The 19,239-nt window shown below is 46.4% G+C and overlaps 1 long non-coding RNA gene across 1 annotated transcript in view; it reads right to left on the reverse strand.

Annotated features, from left to right (window-relative positions):
* The window catches only part of LOC123280073 (uncharacterized), a 157,722-nt gene that overhangs the window by 121,469 nt on the left and 17,014 nt on the right, over positions 1 to 19,239 (reverse strand). Inside the window, exon 4 of the long non-coding RNA XR_011494119.1 lies at positions 6,264 to 6,533. This is a non-coding gene — a long non-coding RNA (uncharacterized lncRNA). The remainder of the gene's footprint in view (positions 1 to 6,263; positions 6,534 to 19,239) is intronic.

Genomic DNA, 19,239 nt, shown 5'->3' on the forward strand with positions numbered 1-19,239 from the left:
AATCCTTCTTTCCTGTATCCTGCTTCTTAGTAGGGTCTCAGAATTTCTAGGGCCTCAGTGAAACGTGAGATTGCTAAGGGAGGGAAAATCCTCAGATTTTGAAATCCAGATTGTGAAAGTCTTGGGGAGAAGGAAACAACATAGATTGTGAGCTCAAGGAAGTGGGGGGATGTGAAAGGACAGTATGCAATGGGTGCCCCTACCTCTGTCAGACCTGCCAGGGCCCCATATATTTGTTCTGGTCCTGGCTGCAGCTGTGTATGTCCTGTCTCCTTCAGTCCCCGGGGCCAGCATCGCGATACCATCTGCTTTCGTCAACTGCTATGTCCAGACCCCTCCTGGGAGGTGTGTAATAGCACAACCGTGGAGGTCAATTGGCTGCTGTTCCTGGAGGACCTGGAAGATGATACTGCCTCTGTGTCCTCTCTGGCTTCCATAGCTTCTGGGACTGAGTCATCATTTACTCTGTCCTCCGCCTTCTCAGAAGTCCCTCCAGGAGACCTAACACCATCCCCACCACCTGACCCATCCCCACCGCCCCCCTCTGTTCTCTCACCTAACCCAATGACACCCTTAGCTGACTTTCTTTCACCCTCACCACCGGGTCACTCTATGCCACCAGAGCCTTTTCCTCCCTTGGAGTCCAAATTCCCAGCAGACCATTCCCCACCCCAACCCCTTGCCCTTCCCCCTCTCCCACCACATGACACCCAGGCAATGGATCCTATTCTCCAACCAGAGGCCACTCTGTCTCTGAATACGATCTTCTCTCTTGACCGCACCCTTTCCCAAGATATTAACGCCTTACCAAATTTGTCCCAGATAATGAATCCACTAGCTTGATTCACTAGCTTGTCATCACGGACCACCAAGCCTGTCTGTCTCACCACCGACAGACCACCCTTTAACTGTGACTCAGTCTAAATCGGTTTCCATCTTATTGAAGTCTCTTCCAGAGAACTCATCTCCAGATAGCCCTGGTGGGTTGTCCACTTATGTCCCAACAGTCAGAGGCACTGACCATTCAAGTCTGTCAATTTCAGAATTCTCTTGTTGTCAGGCTCCTGCCAGGAACATGTTCCTCCCCACATTATCACACTCTGATTTTCAACGAGAGCAAGTTTCCCTCTGTCTACTAGAGACCTGTCTCTGGGGAGACTCTGCTACCAATCACATGGAGGCCAGCAGCCATTCTTTCCTTGGCCTTAACGGTCAGGCATTCTTGGCAAGACAAATAAAAAAGAGAATGGATTTCCAGATTTTAGAGAAGAAAGAAAAGGAGGAAGGACTATTTTCAAAACAAATGTGCTCAGAAAACCAACGGATGTCTTCAGGGAATTCATTGCAGCCACTTGACGTACAAGACACCACAGCCCCCAAAACTGGCTGAGACATCACAGGCAAACCAGAGCAGCTGAGCATTCGTCAACAGCTACTGTATGTCAAGACTTTGGGAGAAAACTTGCAGCAGAAATATACCCAGCTCTTTTGGGGTCTTCCCTCTCTGCACAGTGAGTCCCTGGTGGCCACTCTCCTGGTTTCTAGTAGTAGTGCCCCACTAGGGTCTCATTTTGTCTTATTCAATGGAATCTGTAATGCTTCTGCAGTCAAGATGTGGGATCCAGAATCTCCACCACTTCCCCATTCTCACCCTCCTCCCCTCTCCGATGTACATCCGCAACCCTTCTCTCAGACCAACCCCCAATCCCAGCCCCCACCTTTCACTCAGGTCCAGCCCCATGCCCACCTTCAATCCCCACTCTCAATCCTACCATCTTCTTCTCCATCCCAGATTAGGGACCATGGAGTGTCTTTCCATAGATCCCAGATTGAGTCAGACTCTCATATCTCAACTGAAAATCAACACCTGAAATGGCATATGTTGCAGAAGCAACAAGAAAGTCTGTGGGGTTTAGTCCCTGCATTCCAAAAATCTCAAGAAGCCACTTGTCCTCAAGCTCTCACCCCTCCTTTGGTCAGCCAGTCCTCCCATGCCTATGTACCAGTCTCTGTCCTTCCTGGCCATTTTCATATCACCAGTGAACCCCAGGATAAAATGGAGCTCCACATTCCAAGGAGGCTATTCTCACACTGCTGCCTCCATGCCAGTAGGAATCTAGAGTCTCTGTGTAAATGTACAGAAACATCTCAGCAAAAAGGCAGACACACTCACTCACAGCTCCGTCAGCTTCAGGGCCAGAGTAGCAAGGATCTAGCAGAGACTGAATTGAGTTTCCCAGGAAGCTTCCATGAGACGATCTCAACAAAGTTTCAACTAAGGCAGGACATGAAGAGGAATCTTGGACATATCCTAGAGAAGAGCCCAGAAGATAGTCCTCCAAGGGTCTCAGAATGCTACCTACTAAAGAGTCTGAGGGCTGCCTCAGAGACAAAAAGTAGCTGTGTGTGTCACTCAAGGAATTACTCAGGGAATCAACTCTTAAATGTCTCAAGGAAGGACACAGACCAGAATGAAATGAAAACCATTCTTAGATTACATGTAAGCCAGTAGTTTTGGCAGATCACTGTGGGGAGGATCCCCCTAGGGATGTGTCATTCATGGCTGGCTGAGGACAACCCATCCCCTCCTTCTGGGAGTTCCCAGAACAATATGGAAAACAGAAATTTGAAAAACATAACAGTAGGTGGGGTCCACCCCCAGATGACCACTCCAGAGCTTTCTTTTCTGGATCCCAACACCTGATGGGTGCTAGAAGCTCATATTTTAAGGTTTCACGTGAGTCAGAGGTGGGGCCTACCCCTCAAAGTTCTTGAATCCATAAAATCCTATAAGTTGAGAGAAGCCAAAACATGGCCTCTTCCCCAATTTGACTTTCTCTCCTCAGCCACCTATATTTCTGGGGTGGATTCCAAAAGCTGAGGTTTCCAAGCCCCTTGAGGGAAGCTCTAAAAGTTTTCAGGGAAATAAGGTGAAAACAACGAATTCAGTCCCCATCCTGGATCTTCCACTCCCTGCTACCTCATCTGTGGGTAACGAAGGACAGGGGGCTCTAAACCCATCCCACTCTGATATCGACCAGGAGCTTGCCAAGGACATCCAGGCAATCCAGCATGGCAGACAGACTTCAGAGATCCTCACACACAGCTTTATAGACAAAGTGAGTCAGAGTAAGACTGCACTAGACAATAACAGATGCAGCCGAGAGGTGCCCACAAGGCAAGCTGGGGCTGGACATGTGCCAAGGGATGAGAATGTGAGTTCCAGTGATAGAGAGGACATGATTCAGGGCCAAAAGATGGTGGAGAAGAATTGAAAACATTTTTCCACGTCCACCATGAACTTCAGGGAGATATTCAAGGCTGAGGAGCTGTGCGTTCTTACATCACAATCTTGTGACATCTTGACAACCAACAACTTGGGAAGCTCCCAAATGGTAAATATCAATGTGAGCAAAGTAGAAACTACCCTGACCAGTGAATGTCCCTCACCAAAAATACCAGTTCCCCAAGATTCCAAGCCATCAGACATTAAAAAACAGCTCCTTACCGAGTTGAAGTTGCAATTGAAGAGCAAGGAACATAGCCAGCCTAAAGGCTCTCCCGCTGACATATCCCTTACTTCAGATAGCTTGCCTTCCGACTCCTCACTGACTCAGTCCCAGAGCGTCTCCAGTGGGGACATGGGAGTTTCCCAGGTACTGCAAGTCCACTTGGAGGACAATGGGGATTGGTGGGAACCCTGGGCCTCTAAGCATGTCTCATGGAAACGCCAGGATAGGAATTTCCCACCAGCTGCAAAGACAGTGTGACCTCTGGACTCCAGAGCAGGAGAATGTGGAAGCGAGGATTCAGGAGTTGGGACGTCTAAAGCCAGAAAGAAGAGCCACTCTATTGAGGACAGAGAATTAGAGGGCACTTCCCCGTATCTGTCACAGAATGAACAGTTTCCTCCTGAAAGTTACTTCAGAAAAAAAATGAGGCAGTTTTTTCAGTGGATTAATTCCAAGAAAAAAATCACAGGGCAGGAAAGTCCCCAGCAAAAAGCCAAGTTCACGTCAACCTTTGCACCGCTCCGAGACCCAGCTCAAAGTGCAGCTCTCGTGAGCTGTGGGCCTCCTGAAGCTCATGAGCTCATGGCAGCCATCGGGAAGATCCTAGAGGAGAAACTGGCATGGAGATACGAACCTGAGGCTGCAGAGTTAAGTCAGCAGAAGGGGGAACTGCAGGCCCAGGTAGAGCCTGACGAGGGACATCCCTTCAACTACGGGGCTCTCTCTGACCCACAGCCAGGGGAATGGGCAAGGACCACATCCTGCAGCCAAGATGCTGTCCCTCCTGACAAGAGTTTTCGTACAAGGGTTAGACAGAAAAGAGACAGGATCAGACAGCCCTGGAAAGTTGTGGCCTTCAAGGACCAGCATTTATGCCAGAGTCAACCCCCTTCCCCACCCTACAGGGAGTCTGTGCCCCATCCAAGACCCACCTGCATGCATGATGTATGCCACGTCCCTCCGGCCACCCTCACCTCTAATGAAAGCACTGTGTTCAGAGATCTGACTCTTCTATTCAAACAGGAAATGCTTCTCCACACTTCCAGGGAGGAAAAATGTCCCCAAAGAAATCATTCAGTCCTTGTGGAGAAAGCATTGCCGTTTTCACGAGAACACATCCTCTGATGAGAACCATAGTTAGCACAACCAAGGATACTGATCATCCTCAATAAATGTTTCTGCCAAGAGAGAGTAGTGTTCTCTGTGTGGTGCTTTGGGGGAGTGGGTTTGGGGTTCCCAGCACTTATGCTCAGGGAAAGGAAGGAGGGAAGTCAGCTCTGACTGATCTCCTCTTTTGGTTTCTGCAAGATGACTAGTCCCTTGTAGAGGGCCTGACAGTGGCTTTCTCAGTTTTATCTTGGGTCCTGTATTTGACCTTACTCAGATGTCCTGTACTTAAAACACTTTACTTTTTCATAAAAAGTACAAAAAGTTTACTCTAAAAACTTCCAGACCTTTTCAAAATGAGAAAAACCCTTCAAGTTCAGAATTTGGCTCAACTTGTCTTTCCATCTCCTCCCTCACTATCCTGAACTATACACAGCTGCAGGGTGGGATGCGTTCCTCTAGAAGGATACAGCCAGAATTTCCCCTTGTTGCCTCAGAAAGTTTTGGAATTGGAAGTGTGGGGGTATTTAGGCCCTGAGGTGAGTGGCAGGGGGAAATGTTGCTCTTGGATCTCTTGGTGAGAAATGAATGTCACCTGCTCCTAAGAGCCTTTCTCTCCCTCAGGAGGTCTGGGTGGTGGGCCGCGTCCCCACGCCTCAGCTGACCCTAACGAAAATGGGGGGCAGTTCACCCTTGCCCTTCCTCTACCCTTCCTGGAGCAGACGGGAGGAGAGACCTTGCAGCTCTGAAAAGGACCAGAGATATGAATCTTTTCCTGAAAACGGTAACTTACCTTCATTTAGAAAAAGTTGCTGATTCCTGAGTATCTCACAGGTGAGCAGTCAGTGCAGGTGTGTGTATGGATGGGTTTTTGCGATTGTGGACACTAGAGTGGCCAGGGCAGGGTCCAGGAACTGGGTGGGTCCCGCCGAAGAATCTGTTATATGTGGGGTGGTAATCTGTCTGGAAGGCACATTCTGAGCTCAACAATGAGGTCTCCCTGCATGTGAGGACACCTCAAGGAATGGGAAGAGCCGCTCCCGAGGGAAACTTCCTCAGGATGCCCAGCTTGGTAGAATTATTGCAAGACCAAGAGATCACCTGGCTATCATTTGTAGGAATGGTCGTCGGGCAGCCACCCAGAACTTGGGGCAAAAGGAGACAACAAGTAGGGAAAAAGGAATGGTGGAGTGAGTGAAAAAGCAAGGAAAAGATGAGCAAGGGAAGAATGACCTCATCATCACTCCTCATGGTCCCTGAGGGTCACTTTGAGCTCAAAATGTCCCTTCCAGACATATTAACACCCCACATCCTGGCCATCCACTCCACCCAGCACTACCTTACCTAGGCCTCACCTCCTGGAGACTAATCAGGGCTGGGGGGAGCACAATGATACCACTGCAGCTAAGAGAACTTGGGATAGTCTTCGAGATTAAAGACAGTATCTCCAGGAATGTTGTCAAGGAGGTTGTCCTCTCATTTGGTGCCTGCCTTCCCATCCATGCTACATCTTACACCAAGGTTACAGTAATTTAGGGGTGTGTTAGTTACTATATAACAAATACCCCAAAAGTTAGTGGCTTAAAAAAACAAGTATTTATTAATTCATAGTTTCTGTTGGTGAGGAATCTAGGCAAGGCCTACCTGGGTTCTCTGCTCCAAGGTCTCTCACAAGGCTGCAATTAAGGTGGCAGCTGGGGCTGGGGTCTCAGCTGAAGGCTTGACTGGGGAAATACACACTTCTTTGCTCACTTCTATAGTTGCTGGCTGGATGCAGTTCCTCAAGGCCTGTTGGACTGAGAGCCTCAATTCCTGGATGGCTGTTGGCTGGAGTTGGCCGGAGGCAACCTTCAGTTCCTTGTCATGTAGGCCTCTCCACCATGGCAGCTTGCTTCATCAAAGCCAGGAGAGAGTCTGCTAGCAAGACAGAAGTCACAATCTTGGAAACTAATGAGGGAAATGATATCCCATCACCTTTCCCTTATTCTATTAGTCAGAAGCAAATCACGAGGTCCAGCTTACACTCAAGGGGAGCAGTTTATACAAGGGTGTGACTAGCAAAAGAAGGGATCTTTGGAACCTTCTTAGAACTCTTCCTAACACAAGGGTTTCTTCTTGGACATCCCACTGAGTTCACTGAAGCAAAAGTGACCAAAGGGACCAAGTGGATCCTTGTGCTCATCCATATCCACGTCATCAAAGTTAAAGCTGTTTAATGGCTAAGCGGAGTAACGTCTGGTAAGAAAAACATCAAAGAGATTGAAGCATCCAAAGAAGGAGGGAAAGGTGGCATGGAGGTAAAGGCGGTGTGGGGTCATCATGAACGGTAAAGTAAAAGGAGCCCTTAGAACCACCTGCCTCACCACTGCCAGTATTCAGACTTAGAGGGGAGGAAAAATTAGGTGCAAGAAGGCTCATCCTCGCTCCGCCACCGTATCTCCACTCTGCTCTAGCTCCCCGACTATAGGCCTAAAGAAGCAACCTTCAGTTCCCATAGAGATAGCCAGGCTTATAGAGGAAGCAAACCCTACAGCTTGCAAGGTTTAACTTCTGCTCTTATTGATATAGTTAATATAGCACATCCATCATTTCAAATTTGCTTCTCACAGCTTGAACATCAGAGAATGAATCACACAATCGATGGCAAAACCAGTACTAGGGAATTCAGCATGTAGCTCCCATTCTGGGATGTTTTCCATGAACCCATTGCCAAAGAGCTTCTAACCAAGGGAGAGGTGGTGGCTCAAAAGGGCTGACTTACTGGCTGGGGTCACAAAACAAGTCATACCTGGTGCCCAGATATTTGCTTCTATTCAGAGAAACACTGGATGAGGCAACGAGACAGAATTTGCACACTCAGCACATCTAGGCAGTGAACTGTCCAAATGAGGTGACAGTACCACCCAGGAGTGATCCCACACTCTTGTTCTGCTTCTAGTACTGTTTTCCTTTTTCCCAGATTCCAGTTCCTATGGGAAAGCAGGACTCTTACCAAAAGAAGGAAAACGTATTAGCTGAACAGTGACTGGAGAGATGAGGAGGAATTTCTCTAGAAACAGATTTCATGGGCTTGCTGCTTATAGCCAGAGATCAGTGCTGTGCAGCTTGGGGGGCATGGGGGTGGGGGTCTCATTTACATGGTACTCTGTGGCACCCGAAGAATTTTCAGTGACATAGAATGTGATGGGAATGGGTTACCTGAATTTTTATACCCTCAAGCCCACACTCCAAACCTAATGTCAGGGCGAATAAAATGCATGAATTGACTGGTACCTTGATGTGGCTTGGGTATGGGAACCCCAGATCTCAGCTTCAGGCACTGTGAATTTCTCTGGTACCAGGTGCTGCCTAAGGGAATCAGCTTTCTTGAGGCAGCCTTCACATGGATTAACACTCAGAACTGTGCCGTAATCTGCAGCCACAATGAAGGGGCCCAGGCTATGAGAAGGGGCTCTTCTCTCTCTCTTTTTTTTTTTTTTTTAAGATTGGCACCTGAGCTAACAACTGTTGCCAATCTTCTCCTTCTTTTTTTCTCTTTTTTCTCCCCAAATCCCCTCAGTACATAGTTGTATATTTCAGTTGTGGGTCCCTCTAGTTGTGGCATGTGGGACGCCGCCTCAATGTGGCCTGAGGAGCAGTGCCATGTCCACACCCAGGATCCGAACCAGTGAAACCCTGGGCAGCCAATGTGGAGCGTGCGAACTTAACCACTTGGCCACGGGGCTGGCCCCGGGGCTCCTCTTGAGGCCTTTCCTCTGGAACTTCCATTGGCCCTGGATCAGAGCCTAATTTAGGCTATTTTCCTGGGGTCACAAGGACACGTTTGGTATTCCTTAGGGAGGCCAAGTGGAAGCTCAGAGATTTGTGGAGGCTGCCTCCCTATCTCTCCCAGGAGACTCGGGGTCTGTTCCTTCCTCCTATGGGGGCCAGGAGGTAGAGAAGGAACTGAGTATTATGCAAGTTTAGCAATGCTTCACTGTGGGAGGGGGTTGGGCTGACAAGAGTAGGTAATTTTCCTTTGCAGGGATTCTTGCCCAGCTTGAGGCAACCTTCATTTGAAGCAGGATAATGCTGTTTCTACCCTCCACCTGAGGGGATTCCAGAAGGAATAAAAGTTACCTTTCCTCATTTGTCTTACAGGAAGTTCTGGGCTTCTGGGTTCAGGAGTTATTAATGGCTTTCATGTTTCCTGAACCCAAGCAGAAGTTGTGAGATACCTGTTGTACAGTCCTGTCCAGACCCTCATGTGGGAGGAGACTTTAGCTGGCTGCTCCAAGGAGTGAGGAGATATGGGTTGACACAAGTGCTGGGGTGAGAGAAGGAGAGTTGCCTAAAGGTAGCAGTGGCTCCAAGACCCTGAGAATCAGGATGTAGAGACGAGTCCCTTAGGTGGACGGGTTCTGTGTGGAAGTCCTCTAGGAGACAGCACAATGTTTTAAGGGATGAAGTGATGATGCTGAGATGACTAATCATCAAGCCCCATCATCTTGAGAGCTGTCGCAAGGCACGGCATTGCTCACACTTAGCACAGAGGCTGTGCAGCCACTGGCCTTTCAATGGGCCTGAAGGGCTTGGGCAATGAAAATCCCAGGGGCAACCAAGATGGACTCAAGATCACAGGCTCTTACCTACATATTTCATGGTGAATACTTAACTAAATAGGCAAAAAGTTCCCATTAATGACTACTATTGTATATCTTCCTACCCTTGAAAATGGGGTCCTTGAGCCAGATTTAATTTAGAAAAATTAAGTACTGCTTATTGTACTTCAATGTTGTGAAACAAATTTATGCTTTTTATGTATATTATCCCATTTAAACTTTACAATGCTTTGAAGTAGGTTTCTTTACCCTCTTTTATAGAAGGGCACGACCTGAAGGACAGAGAAGGTAATATATATTCAGAGTGCTAGCACAGAAGAGGGAGCCAGGGATGGAGAGCCCCCTTACGCTGTGAGGGATTCTTTGGATGTAAATGATGGCAAGTACAATTCAACTGACTTTAAAAACAGGATCTGTTGACTCAGGCACCTGAAAAAGCTCTGGGAGTAAGGCTGCCCTCACGCAGGAGGATTCATATTGGGGCTCAGCTGATGTCATCAAGTTTCAGTTTCTATCCATTTCTCTGCTCTAGATTCTGGACTGGCTACCTTGTAAGTCTGTCTGGCAAGTTCGTAGCTACATCTTCCAAACTAAAAGCGCAGCTAAAAATGGGTTGTTTCTCCCACTAGTCCCTTCAAAAGTCCCACTGTGCCTTATTGTTTCCTGTTGGGTCACATGCCCCTCCCTGACCAATCACTGTTGCCAAAAGCATGGACCAATCTTTTTGGCCAAGCCTGACTTCAATGCCCTCCTTTAAAGTAAGAGCGTTAGTGATAAACAACTCCACTTGACATGGACTAAAACTGACAACGGGGTTAGATCCCCAGAGGGCAAAAGAAGGACTATTTTTGGAAGGTGAGTGAATGCTGAGTGTCAAAATAAAAACAAAAACAAAACGGATGTCTACTTCAGCTCTCTCTCTCACCACCCCATTTCTGCCTTCTTGTCCAGAGTCATGCCATGGACTGAAGGTTAGAGTTAGAGGAAATGCCAATTCTGTGGACAGGAAAGGAACTCAAAGTGGAAGGAATCAATCAGAGGCCCCAACATCCATGCAGATAGACCATCCAATGATCTGATCTCTCACTGCTCCTTCTCATCTTAGAGTCCTTTACCTTCATTCCAGTTCAGTTATGGCCATATCCTAGAACTTATCACCAGCAACACTTGTGTGTTCTGAAAAAATACAGTCTGACATTCCTCCCTTTATCCTCTCAGCTTATGCCCTCAGCATGCTAATGCCTCAACCTATTCAGGAACTACAAGCCACTCTATACTTTCCCCTGCTCACCTGACAACCTTTGTCTTCATTTCCTCCCTCTCCAAGGAAAACTTCATGGGGCATCACCTAATCCTAAACCTAAATATACTGCTCTGCTCTAAACAGCCTACCCCCTTCTTTCATTCGTCCTGTCTAGCAAAATCCAACTCTGCCTGTTTTAGAACTGCCTTCAAATAAGGGCCTGCTTCCTCTTGGATAAAATCACACAAGTGTGTTTGTGCCCCATAAACTTCTGTTCTACATCTGTTGCTCAGCTCCACCACTGCCTCCGAATCCAGTCATTCCTCCTGTGTTACCATGTGCCAGACGCTCTTCCAAGCACTTGGGACACCCAGTGGAGGCAACAAACAGAGGCCCTGTCTCGGGGGAGCTTCTGTGATTGTTTTCTCAGTCAACTCGCTTGCCTAAGTTCTCAAAACAATTCCACTTTCCTACACCTTGTCCACACTCCTCGCTCATTGATCATATGTGCTGGACCACCAGAGGGAAACAGGGAAGTCATCAGATGGGAACTTTTCTTCATAAACACTTCAACACAAACCAAAACCAAAACCAAAACGAGATCCTCCATCTCTTCTTTCCTCCTTCCTTCCCACCATCCTGAAAGGTTTCCCTCAATGCTTTCCTTAATCCTCCCAACCTGGGATCTGCCCGCCCTTTCCAAGTCACAACACTTTCACATGTGTGGACTATCTGCCTTAATTATCTACTTTTCCAGAGGACCAAGACTACATTTACCTCATCACAGCTGGAAACACCAAGCAGAGCTCAGAATCCTCTGGAGGAATACATTGGCAATGGGAGGGATCTATGGGGAGGTCCTGCCCAGCATGCTCTGGGGCGGGGCCACGTCCGGGGGCAGGGCCTGAGAGACTGAGAGCCTGTTTGGCTTCTTGAGGGCGATGGCACTAGCAACACGGCCAGACATCTCACCTCAGGCTTCTGGAAGATATGAGTTGAGATTTAATTCAAAGACAGGTTCTGAGGAAGGTTTCTGGATGCCTGAGTGACCTTCCCCACTGCCCAGCCTGAAGGATCCTTTCCTCCATCTGCCATTTCCATTACGGTGGGCAGGCCCTCACAGCCCCTGGGCCCCCAAACTCTCACTCCAGGCCCAGCCTTAGCAGGCGCTCAGAGGCCTGGGGGCAGGGCTGTGCCTGCCCAACACCACCCCCTTTGACGATGGCACTCTTAGGAACTCCACCAAGGTGAGAATAGTAATAAATAGAGTAACAACATTGACAACTGTTAAGGCTTCACCTTACACTGGCTGCCTGGCCTTGCACAAGTAGCCTGAGTCTCAGATCTCATCTATTATGTGCAGATACTGACGTGTACTGATAGGGTTGGTCCTCGGAACTGGAATGAATGAGTAAAGAGTTTTGAACAGTGTTTACCTAACACTAGAAGTTTAATATGTGCTACCCATTATTATCACTCATTTAAAATGCTAGGCCTCCTCTTTATTATTGTAGAAGTATCAATTTACCACTCATTCATTCTTCCTTCCTTCAGAATGAATTTATTTAGTACCTAACATGTGCCAGACACTATGCCAGGCTCTGGAATACAATGGTAAGCAAAAAGGTAGAGTCTCTGCCTTCATGGATCTTACAGTCTAGAGGGGAGATCAGGCAGAAATTAATCATACAAGATTGTGTAAATGTCCCATGTTACATTCTATGAAGGGTTCATGAGCTGGTTGTCGGTGCCAAGGGAGTTCAAAACATGGGGATTTGGCCTAACCAAGGAGAAGAGGGTCTTCCTCACCCACCCCTCAGGAGCTGATAAGGCTTAAGAGGTAAAAGGTGAGTAGGAGACAACTTGGCAAAGCAGGGAGGGAGAAGTGTTCCAGGCAGAGGAATCTGGGTGATGAGAGCAGAGAGAGTGAGGAGGGAGGAACGTGATGCAGCAAGAAGAGGGAAAAGCGTGGGAGGCACAGATTAAGCAGAGTTCTCTGGGCCAAATCAACTAGTTAAGTCTTTGGAGCAATGGGGAGCCAGGGGAAATTTTTAAGTTAGGATTTCTTTATATGTGTAGGGTATTCAGAGTTTAGTTGTATTATTTGAGTTTCCAAAAGATTACTGTGAATTAATACTGTGAATTAATGAATTACAGTGATTTAATGTGAAGAATGCTTTGGATGGGGTAAACAGGATGAGAGAGACCAGTGAGAAGGCCACTGCAGTAATCTACGAGAGAAATGATGTCAGCATGGACCACAATGGTGGTGACCAAAGTGGAGTAACGTGGACAGATGTGAGTGGCATGACTTCATTAATTCTAATAAGACGGAACATTTTTCCTTTTGTTTCGCTCCAGTGCCCAAGAGGTGCAGGTTGGTGCAAGATGTGGGGTCTTTTATAGAGTTGGACAAGTCAGCAGACACGAAACATTTGAAAAGGCTGCTTGAACTGCTGACTAGCCAAAATCAAAGAGGAAGTTGACCTTCAACCCTTTGTTTTATTCCAGCTGCAGAAGTCATTTTCAGTTACTCTCTGACTCAAGTAAACACCACTCCATGTCACCTTATCCCTTTCAGGGTTGGTTCACTTCTACATTTTCACTGGGACATGATTCTCACCGACAGTAGAAAGTTCGGCACCCAGACCTGCAGATGTGAAGACACTTGCTCCTCTCTCGAGCTATTAGTACTTCTGGGAAACACGTCCCAGTGCCAAACTGTCCTGGTCCTGAAATGACCCCGTTATTTGGGGAGGTAGTAAAGGAAATTACATGTGTTAAACCCCGAGCGGCACTCTCTTTGGACATCGAAAGGTGTAAATGATAAAATACTTACTAGACTTAAAGACCAGGGAGTAAACGGGGGGCTGGATGCTGCCCAGACTCTGTGTGTCAGCAAAACATATCTGAGCTCAGCGAAGTAACCCAGGACCAAGTGTTTTCCTCAGTGGAATAATTAGACAACAGAGGTGGGCAATTTAGAAAAGATAACTTCTTCTGTCCCTGCTTTAGAATTTCTATTACAAACAAAACCCAATCCTTAGCAAGATTTAAGAGCATGGGACAAAGACTGCTAGATGTTGAACTGCTGGGAGTGGAGCCCACGTTTTATTTATCTTTGTATCCAAGCACATCCGCAGTGCTTGCCACGAGGCAGATACTCAGTGAATGTTGGGTGGATCAAGGATTCCTCTGTGTTTTCATGGGGTATTTATATGGTATGGGAATTCAGTCATTTTTTGCCCCACTAGGTAGAGATGGATGCTTTCTGTTCTCCATGTTTACTTTGAACACCATTTAGCTACAGGGATGTTCTAAAATGGAATAATAAGGAAACCAGCTTTAATACGATTTTATATATACAGACAGATACTTTCTGACCACGTGCAGATATGAATGCTCTCCCTGGAAGATGCTGTTGTAACCTAAATTGCACTAGAATGAGGTTAGAGATGGGGAAGAAAGGGAAAGTAAGGTAAAACTCACAGCTTAATTTCTAGACAGGATTGCTGCTTTAAAAATGAATTTCAGGTGCTTCTTGGCATACTTGGCCCAAGCACTGGAGATTTCACAGTGATTTGTGATTTGGTGTGACCCAGAACATGGCCCAATGGTCCTCTATCCTTTGAAGCAGTCAGTCTGTTCTCTTGATTGCTGTTCTGGACTGTCTCACCGTCACTCCCCATCAGGGCCCCCTTCCTTCTGCTCTGTCCTAGTGGAACAGTCCCTTGACCTTCATTCTCCCACTACTCTAGTCTCGACTTCTCCTTGTTGCCAGATTACTCTATTATTGCTTCTCAAATTGTGGTTCCCAGACCAGCAGCATTAGCATTGCCTGGGAACTTATTAGAAATGCAGATTCTCGGGCCTCACTCTGGACCTACTCAAGAAGAAACTTTGATGTGGGGCCCAGCAATTTTAACAAGCAAGGTAATCTCCAAGGTGAGAACCACTGCTGTACGTAAAGCTCAGTTCTGAGCATATCACCCCTTTGCCCAATACCCTTTATTGCTTTCCTGCCGACAACCACATGAGTGTGTGTGTGTGTGTGTTTGTGTGTCTGTGCACGCCCTTCTATCCAAGGCCTTGTGCAATCAAGCACCAGCTCATGTGTCCCCATGCAGGGAGGTGTGTTCCACAGTCATCCTAATGGGTTACCTGCTCTTCCCTCTGCTCTCCTGAAGCCTCTCTCTGTTAATGTTGGGTCTTCTGCTATAAATACCCACCCTCCTCCCTCTCCTTGGAGAAACCTTACTCATTCTTTAAGGCTCACTTAAAAATTAATATTTACCTAAGGAATCCATACCTGTGCCTTTAAAACCAAATAGTACTGAAGGCTTTATAAAGAACCATGGCAGGCCCTCCCCCACCTCACAACCCCAATCCTTCCTATCCCCCCAGTTCCATTCCCCATGGAAACCACTTGAGCCGTTTCTATCATAGTTGTTCTGGTGTTTACCTCTATTTATATAACTAATACACAAATACTTGTATTTAAAAGTAATTTTAAAATATTAGACACTAACTTCTTGCCGTGGTAGATAAAATTTGAGTAGGTAAAATTGCAGGTGGATGAAATTTGGTCGATACCCCATTCCCCTCTTCACTCTTCTCAATCTGTCCTCACTTAAATCTTTATTCATGCAAAGTTCATCTTGGCATGGAAGGTGACCCCTTTCCTGGAACGTGTTCAGAGACTGCTCCTCCCCTGCTCCCACAGAGCTGTGTATCTCTCTTAGTGCACTGTCCCCCTTGCCCTTCCACGTTTGTATGTATGTGTCTCCCATTCCCACCAGCTTGTAAGAGCCAGGAAAGTCTAATCCGTCTTTTACTTTCTCTGAATCCTCCCAGGGCAAAGCACAGGGCCTGTGATATAGTACACACTGAGCAAACGTGGCCAATTTAACCGTAATGTAAAATATCTGCCTGACCTTTGAAGCTTGCTGGTGTGACAGCAGTACTTGGAATGAGTCTTCCCCTTCCAATGTGGTTTTCCAACATTATTGTGGGGAATAGTAAACTGGAGTCAGGAGACTTGAGCCACACCACCTTCTTGGTGACTTCTTTTATGACCTTGGGGAAGGCACTTAATGGTTTTGCTTCCATTTTTTCATCTATAAAGTGGCAACAATAATATCTATGGACAGAGTTGTAGGGAGGACCAAATACAACAGCACAGGTTATCAGGTATAAGGCGTTATATTGATTCCTTATGTTTAAAACAAAAAGGCAAACCATTTTCTGGTAGCACATAGGGCTATAATGAACATTAAAACCAACCTTTAAATAGAAAACTTTATTTTTAGATGATCCAGGGGGTCTTTCTTCCAAGATCAGCCTAAGATTTTTTCGGAGGAAACTGTATTCTCATTGTCCTGAAATTTGAAGCAAGAAAACTCAATCATTTAAGACCATTTGCCTATTCTTACTTGTTGATGAGAAATCACCACTACTGCCACCCTTTTAGCCTCTGAAGGGATTGTAAGCTTTGTCTTGATTTGATGGCTCAAAAATAAAATCTACCAAAGGTACGTTTTCTAAGCCGCGTCTGGCTCTACCCATTAGAAAAGTGTGAGCTACTGTTCTATCAAAACTAATTATATTTTAAATCTACAACCAAGTCTCCATTGCCAAGGTTAATGCGACTACATGCATACATAATTCTCTCTTACATTTATCCAGTGCTTTTAACTTCTTCAAAGCACTTTTCACTGTACTGCATATATAAAACAGATGCATTTTTTTAAATCCACAAATAAGGTAAAAAATAAATCTTCAGATCAATAATTTCAACTTTGTACCTGTCAAAAGCTATTAGAACTTGCAAGATTGTCTAATAGGACTTTCATTGCCCTACTCTCCTCTCGACCCCTCTCAACTAAGGCCAGAAAAGACCGAAAGATCTGGAGGAATCTCCAGAGGAGAGGAAGCCAGAGAGGGAAGGAAGCCAAGGACCTGGGCCATCCACAGCCTGGATCATTAGCTCCAGCGTAATTGAGAAGAACTGACTGTATGTGTGACTATGGCCAGAAAATCCAGAAAGAGATGAAAAGGCAAAGAAAATGACGTGTGAGTAACAGTATTTACAGGGTCTGTCTTTGTCATTCTCTCAACAAGCATTACTGAGTGCCTACTGTAATGACAGGTGCTTTCAACAAAGAGGATGGACACAGCATGAACAACCCAGGCAAGACTGCTATTTTCATAGTGATGACCTTCCTGAATGGTGCAGACAGACAACAAACACAAAGACACACAACTTCACATAAATGAGATAACTTCAGGTGGCACTAAGCTCTGTGGAGTCCATAAACACAGGAATGTGATAGAGCCTTGGGGAAGGGATGCTGTTGTAGATAAGGTTGCCAGGGAAGGCCTCAGGGTATCGGAGCTGCAATCTGTGAGAAGAGCCCACCCTGTGCAGGTCTGCAAACCAGATGATGGAATGAGTGAACTCGCCAAGTATGCTAGAGGGAGAGGGGTCCAGGCCAGTTTCAAGGGGTTCCAGGAAAGTCACTGTTCTGTGGTTATTCACTTTGTGTCCTTTTGGGGATATTACTAAAACCTCTCCAGGACCCCGGATTTATTGCCTCTACAATGCGGGTTGCTAACACTGATCACCTGGACAGGGGAGCGCTGAGAAATAATGGGTAAACAATTGTGAGGAGCCACATAAATGCTAAATAATGCTCATGGTAATAAGCTTTTATTAAAGTCAGCACCTTGATAGGCAGCTCACAATCGGATACCTTGGCAAATGTGTAAATTGACGTGGCTGCTCCCTGTGCACACCAGCACCATCCTTTAAAACAGAAAAAAATAAATGAGCCTATGGTCATGATATTCGAAGTAGCTAGTGATCAAACAACTGTCTGGAGAGAAAGCTGGTGTGTGAAGTGTAAAATGGGAGCAGGAAGATAACGGCACATCACAGCCCAGCTCACGCAGAGGATAACTCATGAATTGACTGGATGCTTGCTGGTGCACACACCATCCGCTCCAGGGTGGTACTCTAACCCCGTCAGGACTAGGTGCTGCCACCAAAAGCCCCAGCAGACAGGAAGGGGAGTGAGAAGGAGCCAGAACAGAAGCATCTCTGGCAGCAGCCCTCTCTGGCCCTCTTGGCCTTGGAAAGCCACCCCTGGGGGAGGAATGAGCAGCCAGCACCAAGGGCCCTACCTTGGAAGGGCACCAAGGAAGTGGTGGGGGGTGTGAGGGAGGAGGGATGAGCATTGCATTTCTCCCTACGAGAATGAAATATCCCAACGCCAGGAGAGACTTCAGTTGTCGTTATAACTGAGCCTCCCCACACAGAGATATGAGTCCACCCCTTACAAGCAAATCTTCCTCCCCCAAAACCTCCCCCCAAAATATAACATTAACATCACAAAAAATGAATTCTTTTTTGTGGGTCCTACCATCTCTTTGATATAAATACACAAGTGCCTAAACATTCTTTCCCATCTCCCATCCCACATCGGCAATCAGATTGTGACACACACACACACACACACAAGCACATGCTCACACAAATACCACACACACCCCATTCCTTTGTTAAGCCCTGGCTCAGCTATTATAAGGTACCTGTGGAGTGTAGGTCACATAGTAGAAAAGTTTAAATTACTGTTGCTTCTACTCTGAAAAGCAGACAGGAAGAAAAGACAATAAAAAAGAAAACACTTATTTTAAGGCTGATACTAAACACTCTACTCCACGTTGACTGAGGTCACTTTCCCACTGTGGGATGGGGAGAATCGAGATGATCTCTGAGGTGCTATGAACCCACAGTGCAGACTTCACGTTTTGAGGCTTGACTAGAAACGACGGGGACGTGAAAAAGAACATGGCGAGATAATCCTAGTCTTCAGGAAATTATGGTTTAAACTGGGCTGGAGAAAGACCAAGATCCTCAAAAAAATCTGATTGATTTTAACCAAATGGAGTAATTTTAAAATGTTAAATACACTGGGATATCATATTAAAAGTATTCTGGGTGAGCATGCCGCATGGGACATGGTAAGTGCTGAATTTCCTGCTGCTAAGGGAGGCATTCCTATCTGCCAGTGTCTCATGCTGCTCAGACCTGAACCATTCATTTAGGTAGACCATTTGTCCAAGTGCGTCATTTCCCAAAATAGCCAATGGAGGAATCCAGGGAGAACTGTCCTGAGGAGATGTGGTCATCCTCAAGGCCAAATCAGTCTAGACTAAGCTGGTTCTTAGCAAGACTGCCCAAAGGGCTTCTAGACTTTGTTTGGTAAGTGTTGTTAATGCCTTGGTAACAATGGACTGTTGACAAGGTGGGAGATAATGTCAGAAGGAAGGAAGGTACCCGCTCACATCTTTTGCTTTTAACTTAAGCTAACCCATAAAATCCATTATCAAACCCCAAGGAATGCTCCCAATTATTGTCTTGGACCCTTCATTTCGCTTTGCTTTGTTTTTTTTTTTTTTTAACTCTCTATTTCTGTTTTTACCTGGCACTGACTTGCTTGACTCCTCTTCTCCTCTCAGCTTCTGGCTCTGTGCTCCCCCTTTAGACTTGATGAGTAATTTTGGTTTTCCTGCTTTTCACCTTTGGCACCCCTTCAAAAATGGGTTAGGTTTATCTTCTGGCTCTTTCTACTTCTGACTGCTTGGAAGTTTGGATCATACTTAGCCAAGTTTTGATCCCAGGACCTTTCCCTGGCTTTGACCTGTCTCAGTGGCATCTGTGCTGGGCTTGACTCCTCCAGGTGAGGGCGTCGGCAAGAGGGAGGATCAAGCAAAG

This window comes from Equus asinus, chromosome 14 (assembly GCF_041296235.1).
Source record: "Equus asinus isolate D_3611 breed Donkey chromosome 14, EquAss-T2T_v2, whole genome shotgun sequence".
Lineage (NCBI taxonomy): Eukaryota > Metazoa > Chordata > Mammalia > Perissodactyla > Equidae > Equus > Equus asinus.